Below are 20545 nucleotides of genomic sequence, written 5' to 3'. Positions count from 1 at the left end.
GTATTGGAAAGGGCTTTGTAAGCTGCAAAGCTCCTTCCAGATGTTAGCTATATGGGTAAGATGTCCACCTAGCCCTCTGGATGGATGTCATCTCAAATGATTACTGGCTCTAGTCTTTACTAAACAAGAAAAAAAAGAGATTTGGGGGTATACGTTTTGTAATTCACTTACCTTAATAACATTAGGCAAGAGCTGAATCACAACCCACGATTACAGCCTGGGCAAAAGCTTGCTAGAAACATTCTTCGACATTTTTAGCCAAAAAGTTGTTCGTTCCTCAGTGTTCTCCCTCTTTTGCATCCCACACTGAGCCAGCGACTGAGTACTGACTCAGTCTTAAGGGAGAAGTAGCATGAATTCAGCAACGTTGTATATAGCATCTTCTTATATTCCTACACTGAGCCAGACTTCCTTAGGTAAGAAGAGAAACTGGAACTGGAGATCCTCAAGAGACCTAATCAGGGGACTTTCCCTGGTGGCACAGTGGATAAGAATCCGCCTGTCAATGCAGAGGACACAGGTTGGATCCCTGCTCTGGGAAGATTCCACGTGCTGTGGAGCAACTAAGCCCCTGCGCCACAGCTACCGAGCCCACATACTGTAACTACTGAGGCCCGAGTGCTCTAGGGTCTGTGCTCCACAACAAGAGAAGCACCGCAATGAGAAGCCTGAGCACCACAAGGAAGAGTAGCACCTGCTCGCCTCAACTAGAGAAAGCCTGCACACAGCAACGAAGACCCAGGGCAGCCAAAAATGAATTTAAAAAGAGAGAGAGACCTAGGCAGAAGTTGCCAGAGATGTCATAAAGGGGATTCAGATATGAGGTGAGAGGCTGGAGCAGATCAGTACTAAGATCTCTTCCAACTGTAAATTTCTATGGAGAAGAGCTCCTGCCCTTTTGAAGCATACAATCTAATCAGGGAAATAGACATGAAGAAAATGTAGAGACTTCCCTGTCAGTCCAATGGGCTTCCCTGGTGGCTCAAGTGGTAAGGAATCTGCCTGCAATGCATGAGACCTGGGTTGGATTCCTGAGTCGGGAAGATTCCCCTGGAGAAGGGAATGGCAACCCACTCCAGTATTCTTGCCTGGAGAATCCCATGGACTGAAGAGCCTGTGGCGGGCTACAGTCCATAGGGTCACAAAGAGTCGGACATGACTGAGCAATTAACACTTGCCTTTTCCAGTGGTTAGGATTCTGTGCTTCCACTGCATCAGGCATGTATTCCATTACAGGTCTGGGAACTAAGATCCCTGCAGGGCCAAAAAGAAAAAAGATGAAGAGACAGTAAGGAAAAAGTCCTGAGCAGGAATGAGCATCGTCTATTTAATTACCATTGCAAGTATGTTAGTTGCTTCAGTTCAGTTCAGTCGCTCAGTCGTGTCCAACTCTCTGCGACCCCATGAATCGCAGTACACCAGGCCTCCCTGTCCATCACCAACTCCCGGAGTTCACTCAGACTCACGTCCATGGAGTCAGTGATGCCATCCAGCCATCTCATCCTCTGTCGTCCCCTTCTCCTCCTGCCCCCAATCCCTCCCAGCATCAGAGTCTTTTCCAGTGAGTCAACTCTTCGCGTGAGGTGGCCAAAGTACTGGAGTTTCAGCTTTAGCATCATTCCTTCCAAAGAAATCCCAGGGCTGATCTCCTTCAGAATGGACTGGGTGGATCTCCTTGCAGTCCAAGGGACTCTCAAGAGTCTTCTCCAACACCACAGTTCAAAAGCATCAATTCTTCAGCACTCAGCCTTCTTCACAGTCCAACTCTCACATCCATACATGACCACAGGAAAAACCATAGCCTTGACTAGACGGACCTTTGTTGGCAAAGTAATGTCTCTGCTTTTGAGTATGCTATCTAGGTTGGTCATAACTTGCCTTCCAAGGAGTAAGTGTCTTTTAATTTCATGGCTGCAGTCACCATCTGCAGTGATTTTGAAGCCCAAAAAAATAAAGTCTGACACTGTTTCCACTGTTTCCCCATCTATTTCCCATGAAGTGATGGGACCAGATGCCATGATCTTCATTTTCTGAATGTTGAGCTTTAAACCAACTTTTTCACTCTCCACTTTCACTTTCATCAAGAAGCTTTTTAGTTCCTCTTCACTTTCTGCCATAAGGGTGGTGTCATCTGCATATCTGAGGTTATTGCTATTTCTCCCGGCAATCTTGATTCCAGCTTGTGCTTCTTCCAGCGTTTCTCATGATGTACTCTGAGTATAAGTTAAATAAGCAGGGTGACAATATACAGCCTTGACATACTTCTTTTCCTATTTGGAACCAGTCTGTTGTTCCATGTCCAGTTCTAACTGTTGCTTCCTGACCTGCATACAGATTTCTCAAGAGGCAGGTCAGGTGGTCTGGTATTTCCATCTCTTTCAGAATTTTGTGTCCGATTATTTGTGACCCCATGGACTGTAGTCTGCCAGGCTCTTCTGTCCATAGGATTCTCCAGGCAAGAATACTGGAGTGGGTTGCCATTCCCTTCTCCCAGGGATCTTCCTGACCCAGGGATCAAACCCAGGTCTCCTGCATTGCAGACAAAGTCTTTACCATCTGAGCCACCAGGAAAGCCTACCACTGCAAGGAATGGTGACTGTTTTTCAACTGGGGGAGGCCTGTGGGTTTAACTCCTCTAGGAATCCTTGAAATTGTTGTTGTTTAGTACCTAAGTCATGTCTGACTCTTTTGCAACCCCATGGACTGTGGCCTGCCAGGCTCCTCTATCCATGGGATTCTCCAGGCAAGAATACTGGAGTGGGTTGCCATTTCCTCCTCCAGGGGTTGGAACTGACAGGTCTGGTTTAATAAGTCAGCAAATGTGACTTGGGACAACTAAAGTTGGAAGGCTTGGATTAGCTCACTGAGGGAAGGGCGGGTCCTTGCTCTGTAACTGCCAATCAGGGTGCGGAGATTTTAGAGCAGCAGCAGCTACACTGCCATTGCAGGAAGAGTATAGCCTGCTAGTCAGTGGGAAGCTAGAGGCGGCTATTGTCATTGCTACTTGCTTTCTGAACACTGTTGGGACATTGTAGAGCTCACAAACTCACACACATTCCTTGCTCTGTGAGGTATGCAGGATCATTTTTATCCTCATATTGTTGCTGAGGAAACTTAGTGAAATGCCTTACCCTTTATCTAGTGAGGTACAGGCTATGCTGAGACCCACTTATCCTGACCTCCAGATGAGTGTGTGTGTGCTAGGTTGCTTTAGTTGTGACTCTTTGCGACCCCATGCACTATGGCCCTCCAGGCTCCTCTGTGCAGGGGACTCTCCAGGCAAGAATACTGGGGTGGGTTGACATGCCCTCCTCCAGGGGATCTTCCCAACCCAGGGATCAAACCCATGTCTCTTACATCTCCTGAATTGGCAGGCAGGTTCTTTACCACTAGCACCACCTAGGAAGCCTCAGATGAGTGCTTGTTCCTTAAAGAAGATTGTCACGTGAATTTCAAGACTAATGTTAGAGTCAGGACTTTAAAAAGCTGATGAGTGAGGAGAAACTTCTCGTCATATCTCGACTCCCCACTTTCCATTTCTAGACACACACAATGATGATAAATTTAAATGTATTATTGCAAATGCAAGAATATTGCATTTGAATGTGTGCTCAGTCATTTAAGTCGTGTGTGACTCTTTGCGACCCCATGGACTGTAACCCACCAGGCTCCTCTGTCCATGGAATTCTTCAGGCAAGAATACTGGAGTGGGTTGCCATTTCCTTCTCCAGGGCATCTTCCCAACCCAGGAATAGAATCTGTCTCTCTTACGTCTCCTGCATTGGCAGACAGGCTCTTTACCACTGGGGCTTCCCTGGTGACTCAGATGGTAAAGTGTCTGCCTGCAGTGAGGAAGACCTGGGTTCGATCCCTGGGTTGGGAAGATCCCTTGGATCTTCCACTTGGATGTTTACCACTAGTGCCACCAAATCAAATCCATGGATCTGGTAACCTTCTGGAACAGTGCGGTTTGGTAGAAATATAATTTGTTAAATTTTCTAGAAGCTACATTTTATAAATAAAAAGGCACAGAGTGAATTAATATATTTAATTCAATATATCAAAAATATTTTAAAAACTTATAATCACAATATATAATACTAATGAGATAGTTTAAATTCTAAGTCTTCAGAATCTGGTAAGCATATTATGCTAATAAGACATCTCAATTTGAACTAGCCACATTTCAAGTACTCGGTTCGATTTGTATCTTGGACAGTTTTGGCCAGTGCAGTTCTAGAAGTAGAACTGCTAGTATTTGAGGCTGACCCCAACACACTCCAGTACTCTTGCCTGGAGAATCCCATGGACGGAGAAGCCTGGTGGGCTAGAGTCCATGGGGTCGCAAAGAATCAGACACGACTGAAGCAGCTTAGCACAGCACAGCACTGTGAAGTTGGCAGGCATCTTTTTGGGGACAAAATATCTTCTGATGTTCCTCATATCACACAAAACACGCATGTCCTGCATTATCCTTCAAGAAAAAGAAATGAAAAGGAACTACAGTTTACTCAATTTTTTTTTTTTTTTGCATTTCATCAGTTTTATTGGTCATATATCCAGAATTCATTATATAAATCTTTCAAAATAACCAGTTATTACAAGAATAGTTTACAATTCAGCTCTGATTGCACAAATACTTGACACAGGAAACCATTTTTACAAATACTTATTTTTCTTATAAGAATACTTTAATACAGAAAATAAGTCTATATATCTTACAGCAAATTTTATGCAGTTTTTTTTTTAACCCATTCAACCATCATTTCAGGTTTCCTATCACAGCATATCCATCACATTCCATAAACCAACTTATAATCTGCAGCCACTTCTGATTTTCAGTTACAATTGAGATTCACACTTTTAAGAGTTTTTAGGCTTCTTTTTCGCTGATCTGAAAGAATTCACGTATTCAGGCAGAAGAGGTAATTTAAACAACATTCCTTCTAGATCTCACGTGTATCAGGTTAATCACCATGCTTGGTGAAGAATCTTTCCACTTTTCACTTAGGCTAGACTGGCTGGTAGCTCACCTCTGCTGTATCAAGCAGAAGGGATAAAGTCCTTACATTCTTAAGAGTTTCTAAACTGCAAAAACAAAACCCTAGAAACAAGAGTTAAATACAAATACCTAGAAAGCTAAAATGTTTGCTAATGATGAGAAGTAGAGAACACTTTTAGAATTGAGGTCTCTCCTTGGTTGAAGAAGACATAAAAGATGGTGTAAGGATGTGGCAGTACTATTATGAAATATTGAAAAACTGAAAAAGGTGAATCACTTAGGTCAGTGGTGTGGTGTTCCCAAAGTCCCAGGAGATACAGAATCTTAGACTCTGGCTAGCTCAACAATTTGACATTCTTCTGATCTGTGGCTTTGAATAGCCTAATAAATACTCCCTTGACCAGAACAAGTAATCATTTAGGCCAGGGGAACTTTACAGAATACTGACCATGTTCCTCTGAAGAGACAGGACAGCCCCAGGGGAAACATTTGGCATTCATTTCATTCCTTCAGTTACTGAAAAGTGTGTCCAGTTAGCAAAAGCTTGTCTTACTTTTCAGGTAGCATGAATTAAAACCAAGAGCCTAGCAGCATTCTCCATCCAAGTTCCTGAGTGCTCAGCTGTGATCATCCAATATTCTTAAAAGGATTTTTTTTATCAAGCCCTTGTGTCCAATAAGATATTTAACAGTACTTGGGGACTACAGTAGGTCCCATTCCTCTGCTTTTTTATTTCTCTTGATTTCTCTTTCTCACCCCAGTGTAACAAGTTGCTACAGGTTTTTACCAAAATACCAAAGCAGTATTATGGAAATGAGTTATTTTGCATTACGGAAAGTGTCTGATCACATTATAATGGGTTAGATTTGCATTTAACTGGGAGATGGCCACATCGGGTCTACTGCAGGGATTTTGCAAATTCGGCATAGTCGATGTATCCATCATTGTTCTTGTCATCGTCTCTCAAAACACCATCTATTAAGTTGATCAGCTCATCTTCGTTCATTGGTGCCTGCTCACTTTCCTCCTCCTTGTGAACATGAGTGATGGCCGTGGAGAGTTCTAGGCTGTCAAGCAGATTATTGCCATCATAATCATGCATTTTGAAATAATGGAGCTGCAGCTCTTGTGGGGACATCTCCGCCTCTGGTTTGTTGATGACACCTTCGAGATGCTCCATGATATGCTCTTGGTCATGCACTGTGTTCTTATCCAGGCCCATGCTGCCGTGATGGGAGGAGCTGGCCCCCGGGCTCCTCGGCCCTGGCACCTGGGGCACAAAAGGCCCAGAGCAAGCCACACAGGAAGGGGATTCTGAGCAGTCGCAGAGATCTCATGGTCACCGGTACCCTCGCTGCCACCAGCTGCCACCAGTTTTTCCCCAGACGAGAAGCCCTCCAGCATGAGCCTCGCCAGCTCCCGTCTTCGGTACGTTTTTCCTCCCTCAATTTTTTAAATTGTAAAATATTATATTGGAAGGGCTCTCTGAGATGATCTAGTCCAAAAGTTTACAAATTTCAGCCCTGGGTCATATCTTTTCACTGCCTGTTTTTTTTCCTGCATCCTGAAAGCTAAAAATTATTTCTATGTTTTTTAAACAGTGACAAACTTTATTCTTTTGGGCTCTCAAATCACTGCAGGTGGTGACTGCAGCCATTTAATTAAAAGAGCTTGCTCCTTGGAAGAAAAGTTATGACAAACCTAGACAGCATATTAAAAAGCAGAAGCATTACTTTGCCAACAAGGTCCATCTAGTCAAAGCTATCATTTTTGCAGTAGTCATGTATGGATGTTAGAGTTGGACTATAAAGAAAGCTGAGCATGGAAGAATTGATGCTTTTGAACTGTGGTGTTGGAGAAGACTCTTGAGAGTCCCTTGGGCAGCAAGGAGGCCTTGGGCAGTCAATCCTAAAGGAAATCAGTCCTGGATATTCATTGGAAGGACTGATGCTGAAGCTGAAACTCCAATCCTTTGGCCACCTGATGCAAAGAACTGACTTATTGGAAAAGACCCTGATGCTGGGAAAGATTGAAGATGGGAGGAGAAGGGGACAACAGAGGATGAGATGGTTGGATGGCATCAGTGACTCGATGGACATGAGTTTGAGTGAGCACCGGGAGTTGGTGATGGACAGGGAAGCCTGGCGTGCTGCAACCCATGGGGATGCAAAGAGTCGGACACGACTGAGTGACTGAACTGAACATTTTTAAATGATTCAAAAAAACTGGAAAAAGAATAATGTTTCACGACATGTAAATATTATATGAAATTCAAAAGTCAGTGTCCACTATAAAGGTTTTTCAGAACACCTCCACCCTCATTTGTGTACATTTTGTCCATGGTTGCTTTTGAGCTACAACAACAGAGTTGTCACAATGATAAAATGACCTACCAAGCTCACAGTAGTATTCACTGGCCTTTCACAGAAAAAGTTGGCTGACCCCCTGCACTAGACAAACATTCCCATTCTATTGGTAGGGAACTGAGACACAAAGACATGATAGGCCTGAGGTCACACCATCAGCCAGAGGTTGAAATAAGACCTCAGTGGTTAGTGCTCTTTTCACTGTACCATCACATGAAAGATGGTACCCAAAAGCTTCTCGGTGTATCAGGACAATGACTGCTTGGACCTGTTATGTGCCTGTCTGCTCCTCACCTGCAAGCCTAACCTAGGTTTTAGTAGGGGCCACTGCATCTGTGGTGCAGTAGTAAAGAATCTGCCTGCAATGCAAGAGACTGGTTCAATCCCTGAGTCAGGAAGATCCCCTGGAGAAGGAAATGGCAACCCACTCTAGTATTCTTGCCTGGGAAATCCCATGGGCAGAGGAGCCTAGCGGGCTACAGTCCATGGGGTTTCAGAGTTGGACACGACTGAGTGACTGAGCACGCTGCATTGTAACCTCGAGAGGGCAGCACTGGCTAATGTGACTCCAGAGAGCAACCTTTCCAAGAAATAACCAAAATAGAGTACAGCTATGTCTTTAAAAAAAGAGAAAGAAAAAAAGCAAGTCAAAAAGGTCCCAAGTGGCTTTTGATGGTGACATGCATACATACTAGTACAGTATAAGATATTTAAAATTTTCTTTTTTTTTTTGGACAAATTGCCAAAGGTGAGTTCAAGCTCAGAAAATATCTACATGTAGCTAGAATTGAAGGAAGGCAAATTGGTAGCAAAACCAAAGTAGGCATTTAAGAGAAAAGCACTCACACGTTAAAAAAAAAAAAAAGCTTTCTGAGTATTGAGGGAAGACTAAGAGGAATAGTAGAGTGGGTTGTCATGCCCTCCTCCAGGAGGGGATCTTCCCAACACAGGGATCAAACGCAGGTCTCCCACATTGCAGGCAGATTCTTTACTGTCTGGTGGCTCAGACAGTAAAGAATCTGCCACCCACACATTAAAAAAAAAACAAAACCAATTCTACTTTCTGAGTATTGTGGAAACATGGAGAGGAAATTAGTCCTCCTGGAGCCTTAGGGACGGTTTAAGTAGGTGAGTGGAGCTATGCTTATGACCCAGATTTGTACTCGTTCTGAGGGGGCTGAAGAAGAGCTTCCATCTCTTCATTTTGGTGAGGTCTAATCATAACATGTGGCTAGTGAGGTTTGCAGCCTAGTATGAGGTATTTAGTAAGTATAATTAATATTTGCAAAGGGCTATAAAACCCTACAGATTAAAAGCTGCCCTGTGGAAGATGCAAGATGGCTGGTGTGACTGTGAGGGCAGATACATTTCCATGGTGTCACCACCGTTGTTTACTGAGGAGGCAGAGGGAAAAAGTAGGTTAAGGCCAGGTGGCACAGTCCTTCACTGTGACTCAGAACTGGGCCACATGAAACCTGTCTAGGCAGACTATCACATCAGATGGTCTAGAGAAATTTCCCCAAGAATGCATAAATCCTCAGAGGCAGAATAGTTAGCTTCATGACACATAATCACGCCTGGAAGAAATCTGGTGGGGCTAATTAGAAAAACACAGATGGCACTTCCGTCTTTACAAGGAAGGGGACTGAGTTGTATTATTCAGCAAATATTTTCCTCAGCCTGAGCTTGACTTCTGAGATTTTCTGAGAACTGAGCATTTTTTCTAAGTAATCACAAAAGCCTGGGTAACAGCAGGAACTAAGCTAGTAGTCTAATTAAGCATCCCCGTACTGCGATACTTTAAAACACTACCGGGAATCCCAATGAGTTCCTAATGTCTAATTCCTAAATTTAATCCAAAGTATTCCACTGAATCCTCTTGTATGACCTTTGTTAATTATGTAATATCTAATCACCAGTGATGATAAAAAATTGAAAACGATGGCATGAACTGATTCACTCTCCTGCTCAGGAACAAAGATTAGGGCATCTCCGAGGAATAAAACTTTAGCATATAGGAAATTGCTTTCAAACTCTAGCAATTAAGTATATTTTTAGTTCCTGGAATGATAAAAATATGGAACTGCACTGAATGGGATTTTGTTGTTGTTCTTATTTTTTCCAGTTAGAATTTTGGTCCAGATCAATCCTATAACATGTGGGAAGACCTTACAGACTTATCATGAAAATAATCTGGTGACTTAGGGTACATTAAGAAATCCTCAGCAGAAATATCATTGTTTAAATCTTTATTCTGTCACTAAGAAAAGTAAATCCACAACTCTAATACTGTATTTACTTTGGAAATTACAAACTACCAGAAAATAAAACAAAGACAGGAAGAAGGAAAAGAAAACAGAGGTATTATACCACTCAAGTGCTCAGTATTGTAAATATAACTTGGAACTTACTTTACGACATTCACATAAAGCTAATTGACTTAGATGGCTTTGGTTTTCTGGCTTTTGTGTATTTTTGTCAGTTCTGTAATGTTACATGCTTTAGAGGATCAAATCCTATTTTGTGTAATGTTGTATTCCATTTTTAAATTTCAAACCAGTTGACAGAATCTTTAGGTATTGGTACAGTCCTCAAAGAGGGGAAAAAAATCCAACTTAACTGTGACTCTGTTTCCTATTTATATTGTATTTCTCATTTAAGAAGTAAAAAACTCAGTGGACTTTACTCCAAGTCTCCCTAGCATATTTTAGATTTCAATAGCATTTCTCAGATTACAAAACACTTTTACATCCATTCTCTCCTTTCACTGGGTCTTCAGAACAATACTGTGGGTGGGTATGGCATGCATAGTATAGTTATTTAACAGCTTCATTTCCAAAAATTAATTCAATGAATATTTATTGAATGGCTACTGTTTGCCAGACACCTTTAGACAATGACCATTCAGTGGAAAATAAAACACATGAAGAGCCTGCCAAAAATGTTTGTGATTTGCCTAAGACTATAGAAAGTAAATCCAAAACCTTTGGATGGAGGTACTGTATCATCATTTCCATCTTCAGCTGGAAAAATGAAGCACAGATAACTTACTGGACACTGTCTCTTAGTACTGTAGTGGCATTCCTTGTATAGATTTGCTCAGCCACATCTGCTTGCCAGTATTTGCTCCCATACATTCCAGCCTCTGGTCTTTCACTAGATCAATTCTTTTATACTCCCATCTACAGTCAATTCCTTCACAGAGGCAGCTCCTCTCTACTTAAGGACATGTATCCAGTCAACTCTCTCCCACACACTGCCATTCTCTAATGTATCAGAAAAAGATAAAATATAGTGTTGTTTCAAAAATAAAAAATAAAAAAGTATTGTAATTTCTTCTGCCTTAAAAACAAACTTCCTCAATCCCACTTCCCCCAGCCACTCACCCCTTACCAGTGATCACTCCATTTTTCTTCTTTCCTTTTGCAGCAAACTCCTATTCTCTAATTTGTAAGTCAAATAAGTATTTATTGAACAGATGCAGAATAAATGAACTAGGAATGTTTCATATGAAGTTAAGTAAGTTCAAGTATTCCGATGCCTTGTCACACACACACACACACACACAAACTGGTTTTATATTTCTGCAAAAAGCAGAACTATACCCAATGGTTAGAAATATCCAGCATGATATTTGCACCAATAGTTTCAGTTTCTCCAGTAAAACGGATGCTAAGGTTCCCTCGTAGCTCAGCTGGTGAAGAATCTGCCAGCAATGCAGGAGACCCGGGTTTGATCCCTGAGTCAGGAAGTTCTCCTGGAGAAGGAAATGGCAACCCACTCCAGTATTCTTGCCTGGAGAATCCCATGAACAGAGGAGCCTGGTGGGCTACAGTCCATGGGGTCGCAAGAGTTAGACATGACTTAGTGACTAGATCACTCACGCTTTTTCAAAGAGATGAGATATAGGGACTTCCCTGGTGGTCCAGTGACTAAGATTCCAAGCTCTGAATGCAGGGGGCCGGAGGTTCAATTTCTGGTCAGGGAACTAGATCCCACATGTTGTGACTAAGACCCAATGCACCCAAATAAATAAATAAACAAAAACAAATAAACATTTTTTTAAAAAGAAATGAGATATATATATATATATATATATATATTTTTTTTTTTTTTTTTTAAAGCAACTGCATCTCTGGTGGCTCAGCTGGTAAAGAATCTGCCTCCAGTGTGGGAGACCTGGGTTCGATCCCTGGGTTGGGAAGATCCCCTGGAGAAGGGAACAGCTACCCACTCCAGTATTCGGGCCTTGAGAACACCATGGACTGTATAGTCCATGGGGTCGCAAAGAGTCGACTTTTACTTTCCTTCCACTTAAAAAAATAGTATTCTTGGACCTTTCAAGGAAATCGAATTTTCATGGCCTATTCTCCACACCAGCAATTGAGGCACTCATACCATCAGAAATACACCTCAAGTCAACTGATTTGTTACGGAAGTGGTCTTTTGTTCTGTTATATTTTCAGTTTCATATCAGTGATTCTCAGAAGGTATGAGAAAAGTCTCACAAAGCAGATATATCAGAATCCCTGGAATTCTGATATTCCATTCTAGGGAGACAGTCTTCCTCAGCCCCTAAGTGAATCACTTACCAGTACAAACCAGTATGAACTGATGGAAGTATAGTCTGTGCTAATATAAGGGAGTAACTAGAAAATATAAACTAAACTACATAATATACTAAGCTTCAACCAAATTGATATTTCAAAGTAGAAATTGTTTCAACAATTACTAGGCATAAATGTTCCAGGATAAAATATACATAGTAATTTTAGCTATGTTTTATTACATGTTCCAATAAGAATAAGATAATACAATAATACAATACAGTAGGAATAAGATAATACAGCTGAAGGTAAAAAATGTTAATATCTATATTTATCAGTACACAGGATTTTAAAGGTGGAGCTTGAGCCCAGGATGATAAACACATTTTCAAATAAAGCACATAGCAAAACTAGTTAACTGTTGTTCATTGGGGAACTAGAGCAGGCTCCAATATGACAGGTGGAGAAAACTTACTAAAAGGAAACTTCTGGGACTTTTACAGTGGATGGGAATTCACCTGCAAGTGCAGGGGACACGTGTTCGATCCCTGATCCAGGTAGATTCCACATGCTGCAGAACAACGAATGCCTGTGCGCCACAGCTACTGAAGGCTTCCCACTTCAGAACCTGAACTCTGCAGCAAGAGAAGCCGCTGCAATAAGAAGCCCATGCACTGCACGAAGAGTAGCCCTCTCTCACCACAACTAGAGAAACCCCTGGTGCAGCAAAGAGCCAGTGCAACCAAAAAAAAAAAAAAAAAGGAAATTTCTGGGCACTTAATTTCTAGGGTATTACCAGTCTTGTGATGGAGTCAGTTTGTCACCATCGTTCTAGTACTTTTACAGGAAATCCTACAAAAGCTGCAAACTCATCGGTAATTACTGAAGTACACACTTGAGAAACCAGGGTAAAGTCTGCCTTGTAGCACTTTTTTTTTTTTTAACCTTGTAGCATTTCTAAGCACTGTGTGGCTGGCTGAATTGCCTCAGACCACTGGTGAGCATCAGTGCTTATATAAAACCCAGGAAAATCTCTGCTAGTCTTTGTCCTACTAACCAAGTTCTTCTAAGTAATGACCAAATTCCAAGTTCTATTTTCAGATTTTGTAGGATAGTGTTCTTTCCCAAAGAAATTGTGTATTACTCAGATTATTATGGAACAGATATGAGGCTAGCAGCAGACCACATCTTGAGAGTGTAACAATTCTTCCAGAAGCCTAAAGGTTTTGTTTCTGATTCTCCCACTGATCCAGGAACCTTTGAAATTAACAGTACTTTGTACCATCATAGTCCCTAGCATCTCTCTCTCCAAATCCACTCCACTGTAGTACTCTCCACTGTAGTACTTTTCCAAAGGTCAGACTTCATATACTAATTTTTTTTTTATGCAACCCAGTCTAGTCATGCTTTTGCCCCCTCTGTTCCACCAAAACCGCTCTTGCCAAAATCACCATTGACCTCCACGTTGCTCCAAGGGTGAGTTCTCAGGCCTCACTTTAACCTCTCGGCAGCATTCCACAGTTGATCACTTCCTCCTCCTTCAGGTATTTTCACCTAACTTCCGGGACGCTATTCATCTCTTGGTTTTCCTCTTACCTAACTGGTTTGTTCCTACACAGTTGCTCTGCAAGTTCTTTTCTTCTGAGACCTCTTAAGTGAGAAATGTCTCAGGGCTTTCCTGGTTCTCTTTCCTTCTGTATCTATCTACACTTATTCCCTAGGAGATGTCATTAAGTTTCAGGCTTTAAGTGCCATTTACATGCTGACAACTCCAAAATACACACACACACACACACATTATGCATTTTATATAATAACATATCTTCAGAACTTCCTCCTGAACTAGACATATCCAACAGCTTACCTAATGTCTCCATTAAATATTTAATAAATTTCAAGTTGAACATGTCCCAAACTGAACTCTTAATATTCCCCTGGAAAATTGTTCTATCTAGTGCTCCCTATTTCAGATGATTGCAACTCAGTCTTTTTAGTTGCCCAGGTTAAAAACCTCAGGCTCATCCTTGAATCCCCCTTCTATTAACTGTATATTCAACCCATCAAAAAGTCCTCTTGGATTTGCTTTCAAAAAAATCTATCCAGGATCTCTTAATCACTGATGTTCTCGTGTTTCATTTGGATTACTCAAAGAGCCTCCTTTCTAGACTTCTGCTTCTATCCTTGATCTTTTATTCTCAGTACTTCTCAAAACCTAAGTCATATCATGCAACAGCTCCACACCAATTAAAAGCCAAAGCCTTGCCACTCTGGCCCACCAGGTTCTACAGATCTGCCTCTCACTCCCCTTACCTCTGACATCCATCCTCTTCTATACTCTCTGCCTTGCTCACTCTGTTTCAGCCACTCTTCAGGTGCCATTCATGCTTCTACTTGAGTGCCTTTGGACTTGCCGTTTCCACTCCCTGGAAACTCCTGCATAAATATCCACATAGTTTGCTCCCTTAGCTCCTTCAAGTCTTCAGTATTTTCTTGAGGCCTATGCTCCACTTGAAACGGTAACACATGCTCCCTCTCTCTTTATATTTCATCATCTTACTGTTCCTATTATTTAATTTCCTTTTTATATTTATTGTCTCTTCTCCCTCTATTCCCCCATAGTAAGTTCCAGGACAACAACGATTTGTTTTATTCAGTGATGTATCTTAAGCACTTGGAATAGGATCTGGCATAAGGTTGATTCTCAAAAACTATTTGTTAAACAAATAAAGATCTTGACTTATAGAAGTCTTTTTGATGTATTTTCTAACTGGACCATTTAAACTGTGATGCCAAAATGATAAGCCTATGGGTTTCATATAATCCGCAGAACCGTCAGGATAGTATCTTGTTTTAGGAATGACCATATGAACTCTGGCAGAACAAACAAATGTTGGGTTGTTCAGGAGTATTTATTTTTATAGATATGCTTCTATTTTTCTAAAAAACACACTGTTGGCGGCAGGGATTTGTTCTTTGAACTCCAGTACTTCCGAAGTGCTGAACTTCTGAGTTTTGCCTCAGAAAGGAAAGGACTATTACAGCATGTGGGAGTGCTTAACTACTGCCAAAAATATTTGGAAAAACTTCCCATAATACTAAGTCTTTAGAGAAGATCATTTATCTTTCCCAGGAAAAGGTTACTATTGTTTTAAATTTTCTCCTATGCTAGAGTTTGGCATGAAAAGCTGGCCTTTCCTGGAACAATGAATAGAGATATTTAATATTTCTGTATGTTGTTTGGAAAAGGTGCACACAAGCTTCTCCAAATGCCAAAAAATAAAATCAAAGGCTTGAGCCAAAGGGGCCTAGAACATAGCACTCAATTCCACACTGGCTGTCTTAAGGATCTGAGTATAATTAATGGTTTTGGTTAACACCTAATCTCTTTCAGGGAACACAAACTGGTACAAATTAATTCAGAACCTGTTTTAGAATAAAAAAGAAAAACTAAAGGAACAATGGACTGGTAATCCTGGAATTCACTAATCCTGCCTGGTTTGACAAAGTGAAGAGACCCAGGAAAATACATATACAGAAGTATTTTCACTACTTGGGCAGATCATGAGACTATGATAAAGTGTTTTGAGGCCAACAAGAGGAAGAGTGGTGTTATTCCTGGATTTCTGCTCTACCATTTTCCAAATGTATGGCACTGGCCAGGACAGATGAACAGTGCAACATACTACTTTTTAAATGATAAACTATTTTTTTAGAGCAGTTTTAGGTTCACAATAAAATAGAAAAGTACAGAGTTCCTTTACATCCTGTGCCCTCAACACACAGTCTCTCCAACTACCAACAGCTCACACCAGAGCAATATATTTGTTACACTGACACATCATCACCCACGCCCACGGTTTACATAAGGGCTCATTCTTGGTATTGTAAGGTCTATGGGTTTCAGTTCAGTTCAGTTCAGTCGCTCAGTCCGACTCTTTGTGAACCCATGAATCGCAGCACACCAGGCCTCCCTGTCCATCACCAACTCCCGGAGTTCACTCAGACTCATGTCCATCGAGTCAGTGATGCCAACCAGCCATCTCATCCTCTGTCTTCCCCTTCTCCTCCTGCCCCCAATCCCTCCCAGCATCAGAGTCTTTTTCAATGAGTCAGCTCTTCGCATGAGGTGGCCAAAGTACTGGAGTTTCAGCTTTAGCATCATTCCTTCCAAAGAAATCCCAGGGCAGATCTCCTTTAGGATAGACCGGTTGGATCTCCTTGCAGTCCAAGGGACTCTCAAGTCTTCTCCAACACCACAGTCCAAGGGACTCTCAAGTCTTCTCCAACACCACAGTTCAAAAGCATCAATTCTTCTTCGGCGCTCACCCTTCTTCACAGTCCAACTCTCACATCCATACATGACCACAGGAAAAACCATAGCCTTGACTAGACAGACCTTTGTTGGCAAAGTAATGTCTCTGCTTTTGAGTATGCTATCTAGGTTGGTCATAACTTTCCTTCCAAGGAGTAAGTGTCTTTTAATTTCATGGCTGCAGTCACCATCTGCAGTGATTTTGGAGCCCCCAAAAATAAAGTCTGACACTGTTTCCACTGTTTCCCCATCTATTTCCCATGAAGTGATGGGACCGGATGCCATGATCTTCATTTTCTGAATGTTGAACTTTAAGCCAACTTTTTCACTCTCCACTTTCACTTTCATCAAGAGGCTTTTTAGTTCCTCTTCACTTTAGATACATGTATAATGACAGGTATCCACCATTGTAGTATTATACAGAGTAGTTTCACTGCCCCAAAGAGCCCCATTCCCTGCAAATTCATTCCTTCCTTCCCCACTGCATGCATGCTCAGTCGCATCCAACTCTTTTCTACCTGCCAGAATTCTCTGTCCATGGGATTTTCCAGGCAAGAATACTGGGAGTGGGTTTCTATGCCCTCCTCTGCAGGATCTTCCTGACCCAGGGATCAGGGATTGAACCTACAACTTAAGTTTTCCTGCATTGGTGGGAATATTCTTTACCACTACTGCCACTTGGGCACCACTGGTCTGTCTTTGTTGTTTTGTCTTTTCTAGAATACAGTTGGAATATTATAATACATATAGATATTATCTATGCTTAAGAAAATATGAATTGCAAATTTTGTACAGAAAAGGATGTGCTTTTTGTGTTAAATGTAATAGCAAATGGGAAATAAGTACTCGTTTTATAAATTTAAAAAATTCTAGGAATTAGAATTGTTTAAACAGATACTTCTATTTCTGTATAAAGTGAAAGAAAGCTTGTTCAATCGTTCTCTGAATTTCAACTGCTTGGCTGATTAGGGGTGTGATTATTTTGTTTGCATTACTAGGATAGCACATTCGAATTCTCCAATAATACTAACAGTTCCACACTATTCAATTTTTGTTGTGCAGGCAAAAAGTAATAGCTTTTAAAAACAATACATTTTTAGTAAAGAACCTATTCCCCAATACAAAATAAAAATTTTAAAAATATATTTCATAAGCTCTTACCACCAAAAGAACGTACAGTATTGTGCTTTACAGAATCTTGGGTATTAAAAAAATCAAAACTCTATGCAGTGGTTTTAGTCGTACTGAACCTGAAATAAAACTTGGACTTTAACAGTCACTCCTCAGATGTTTCTTTTATCTGGAAGCCATCAAATACTGATCTATTCCTTCAACGACAAATATATTCTTAACATTTTCATCCATCATTATATATTAACCCCCCGGTTACTGAAACAGATAACCGCCTATAATTATATGTAGTAGGGGGAAAAAACCAAAAAACTACTGTATCTGTGACACCAAAAAGATTTTAGCCTGAAAGCCTGGCTAAATTATGAACACATGCTACTGTACTCATTCTTTTTGAACTCATGCTACTGTGGAAAAAAAAAGACTGCACAAAATTAAACAAAAATATCTCGCGCAAAAAGCAAGTCTAGAAGACAAATTTAGTAGCATTACTCTTTAATTTCCTGGCTTTGGTGATTTTGGAGTCTCAAAGTTAAGATCACAATGCCAAGATTAATATTTAAATATTTCTCTGGATGTCAGGGAAAATAGCTCTTTCAGAATTTGAAATCACACTTGAAGGTAGATTTTATTGAGTCAATTTGTTATTTATATATTCATAAAGGATTTTAAAAAATTAAATGGAATATATCCTCACCCCAAAGAAATAAGCCATTCCAATCTATTGTTTCAGTTTATAGCTCAGATATAAATAAGGGGCTATAAAACCTGATCTGAAAATAGTTGCGCAGTGCGTGCTTCACAGGCAGCCAATGAAAAGCAACGTCTCGCTTCAGTGGCTGACAGCACTCTAAAGACACTTTTTTTTTTTTTAAAGAGACCGACCTCTTTGTTACCCTGTTGTTTAGCACCTTTGTTGGATCTCCCAGCTCCGCATTTTAATTTTCATCTGCTGAACGCCACTGCGGTTCAAGGAATTGCATTCCAGCAGGCTTAGTGCTCTTAGCAGCACAAGGCTGCAAAAAGCGCCTTCACTCTCAAGGTGAAATGACAGCTTCCCACGCTCGAGTTCTTAGCACTGCCTCGTAAAACTGATCCTTTTCACACAGCAAGTGCTGGGGTGAGAGATCCCACTTTTCAAGGGCTTAGAGGGCAGGAAGCACTTGGGACTCCGTGCACGCCTCTCGATGCTTTTCAGAGGTTCACACACCGCGTGCTCACCCGGCGCGTGTCCGGGGCGGGTGGCGACAGAGCCTGAGCCCAGCCAGCAGGACACAGGCGAAGAACAAAGGCGACCCGCCCGCCTTCGTTCCCGGGGGCAGCCCGGCGCGCGGTCGCCGGCCCCGCCCCCCACAGCCCTACGCCCGCGGCTGCGCGAAATGGCGGCCGAGCCACAAAATGGCAGCCGGGCCAGGCCCCGAGCGGGCGCTGGCGAATAAAAGGCGCCGCGGACCCCTCCCCCGCAGCGCAGCAATGCCAGCTCGGGCTTCCTCTTCATGGCAGTCCCGGCCCCGGCTCTCCTCAGGCACTGGCGCGCCTCCGTGGCTGCATGGAGACCCCCGCCGGCCTTCCCATGCCGCCTCTCAAGTCCAAACGACGCGTCGCCTTTGTTTATCCAAACGGCCCCCTCTTCAGGAGGCTCTTACTGAAGGGAGTATAAACTGAAAAGAACTGAGCGTTGCACACCTGCAGGGCTACCCCTGCCCTCCCAGGACGCCCATTAAGCCGGGAGCGGGGCGGCGGGAGCACCTCATTCCCGGGGTTTCCACACTCGCAGCTTTAGCTTCAGGTCACCAAAGACGGGAAAGGGGGATCAAAGAGACCTCCAAATTAGGGGAAATTAAGGAAAGGGGTGGGGGCAGAGCCCCAGACCAGTCCTTCGGCAGCCACGTCGAATCCCAACGCACTGAGTCCACACCCCAGCGCGCAGCAAAGAGCCGCCGGTGGCCCATAGCGCGCGGCATCTCCAGAGCCGCGATGTCGGCTTGGCTCCACCACGCAAACATCCAGTGAGCGTTTTAGGCTTTTCACCATTCCCCTCTGCCCTCTCCCTTCTCCCTGTGTTGAGGGGCCTCGGGGGCTGGGCACGGGCAGAGGAAGGAGCGGCTGCTGTGGTCCCCATACTTTTTCCCCTGGCGTGAGGGTCTCGGCGGGCTTGGGCTTTGCTTTGGTCGTGGCTTGATAGATGGAGGCAGGGCGGTATCGGTGTACTTTGGGTTTTTCGCTTTTCCGTCTCTCAAACGCTCGCTTCCCTGCGCTCCCCATCCCCCAGCTTCCTTTGAAGTGCATCTTTCCAGAAACTTCTCAGGGAAACTCTGCAAAAACCCGCAGGCTCCGAAATCGCCTCCCTCCCGGAGCATGCGCAACGCACTGGGCGGCAAGCTCAGTGCGCGCGTGTACGAGTGTGAGAGTGGTACGTGTGCGCGCGCGCGCTCGCCGTGCGAGGCGGGACGGTTCTCTCACAATGAAGGGAACAGGTTTTCTCCCCTCCCCCAACGTTCCGTCGTTGCGCAAGCGCGTTGAGCCAACTCCGCTGGCCTTTGAGAGAAGTGGGGGGAGGGGCAGGCCCAAAGGTCTGGAGTCGCGGCATCGCGCGCCTGCGCACTGTGTTGCCTTGGCCCAGCTTTTTCCGCGCAGCTTGTGGTAGGGCTTTGATGTGAAGTGCAATTGAGCACCTCGGTTGCGCCGTACTCATTGTGTCCTCTACTCCCACTCGCGGAAACTGTAGTCTCTTGAGGGGTTATTAATTACGTCCCGCGGGTTTCCTGGAGAATGGCCTTTCCTTTGTGTCTAAGGGCTAAGGTTGAACCGTGTCTCGTTAGCCCCCTTTCCACTCCTGCCTGCGCCTTGACCCCTGACAGGAATCGATGACTGGAAAGTGTTGGAGCCTTCTCCCAACTAGGGGAAACACCTCTGATCAAAGGACCGGGTGACGGCCGCGCTGGCTTCCATCAGGCACTGCCTGCAGTTCTTGCTTACTAAATAAAGGTGTCCTTTATTTGGAACCCTGCGCTTGGTCCTCGACACCAGCCTCTGCTGGGGCTGGTGGGGCTGGCAGCTGGGCTAGACCTCCAAGTGTGGATGCAGACAAAGAAAGGGCTTTGGCGTGCCGCTCTTGTCTCCATTTGCAGAATTGAGGTTAAAGCATGGTAACCATAGTAACCGCGTTTACAGTTTTTTAAGGTGC

The 20545-nt window shown here is 43.1% G+C and overlaps 1 protein-coding gene and 1 pseudogene across 9 annotated transcripts in view; one reads left to right on the top strand and one right to left on the bottom strand.

Annotated features, from left to right (window-relative positions):
* FBLIM1 (filamin binding LIM protein 1) overlaps positions 1-7311 on the top strand; it is a 58370-nt gene extending 51059 nt beyond the window's left edge. For 8 of the 9 annotated variants that reach the window (XM_061383212.1, XM_061383214.1, XM_061383211.1 and 5 more), the window contains 2 exons: positions 6219-6430; positions 6643-7311. The gene's annotated coding sequence lies outside the window, so the exon portion shown is untranslated. Of the gene's footprint in view, positions 1-416; positions 825-6218; positions 6431-6642 lie in introns of all 9 variants that reach the window. The other variant, XM_061383207.1, reaches the window with a different exon arrangement.
* On the bottom strand, positions 4499-6339 carry LOC133227992 (multiple coagulation factor deficiency protein 2 homolog; annotated as a pseudogene).
* Positions 7312-20545: the final 13234 nt, after the last annotated feature.

This window comes from Bos javanicus, chromosome 16, assembly GCF_032452875.1.
Source record: "Bos javanicus breed banteng chromosome 16, ARS-OSU_banteng_1.0, whole genome shotgun sequence".
Lineage (NCBI taxonomy): Eukaryota > Metazoa > Chordata > Mammalia > Artiodactyla > Bovidae > Bos > Bos javanicus.
This window is presented reverse-complemented; position numbering and strand designations above follow the sequence as displayed.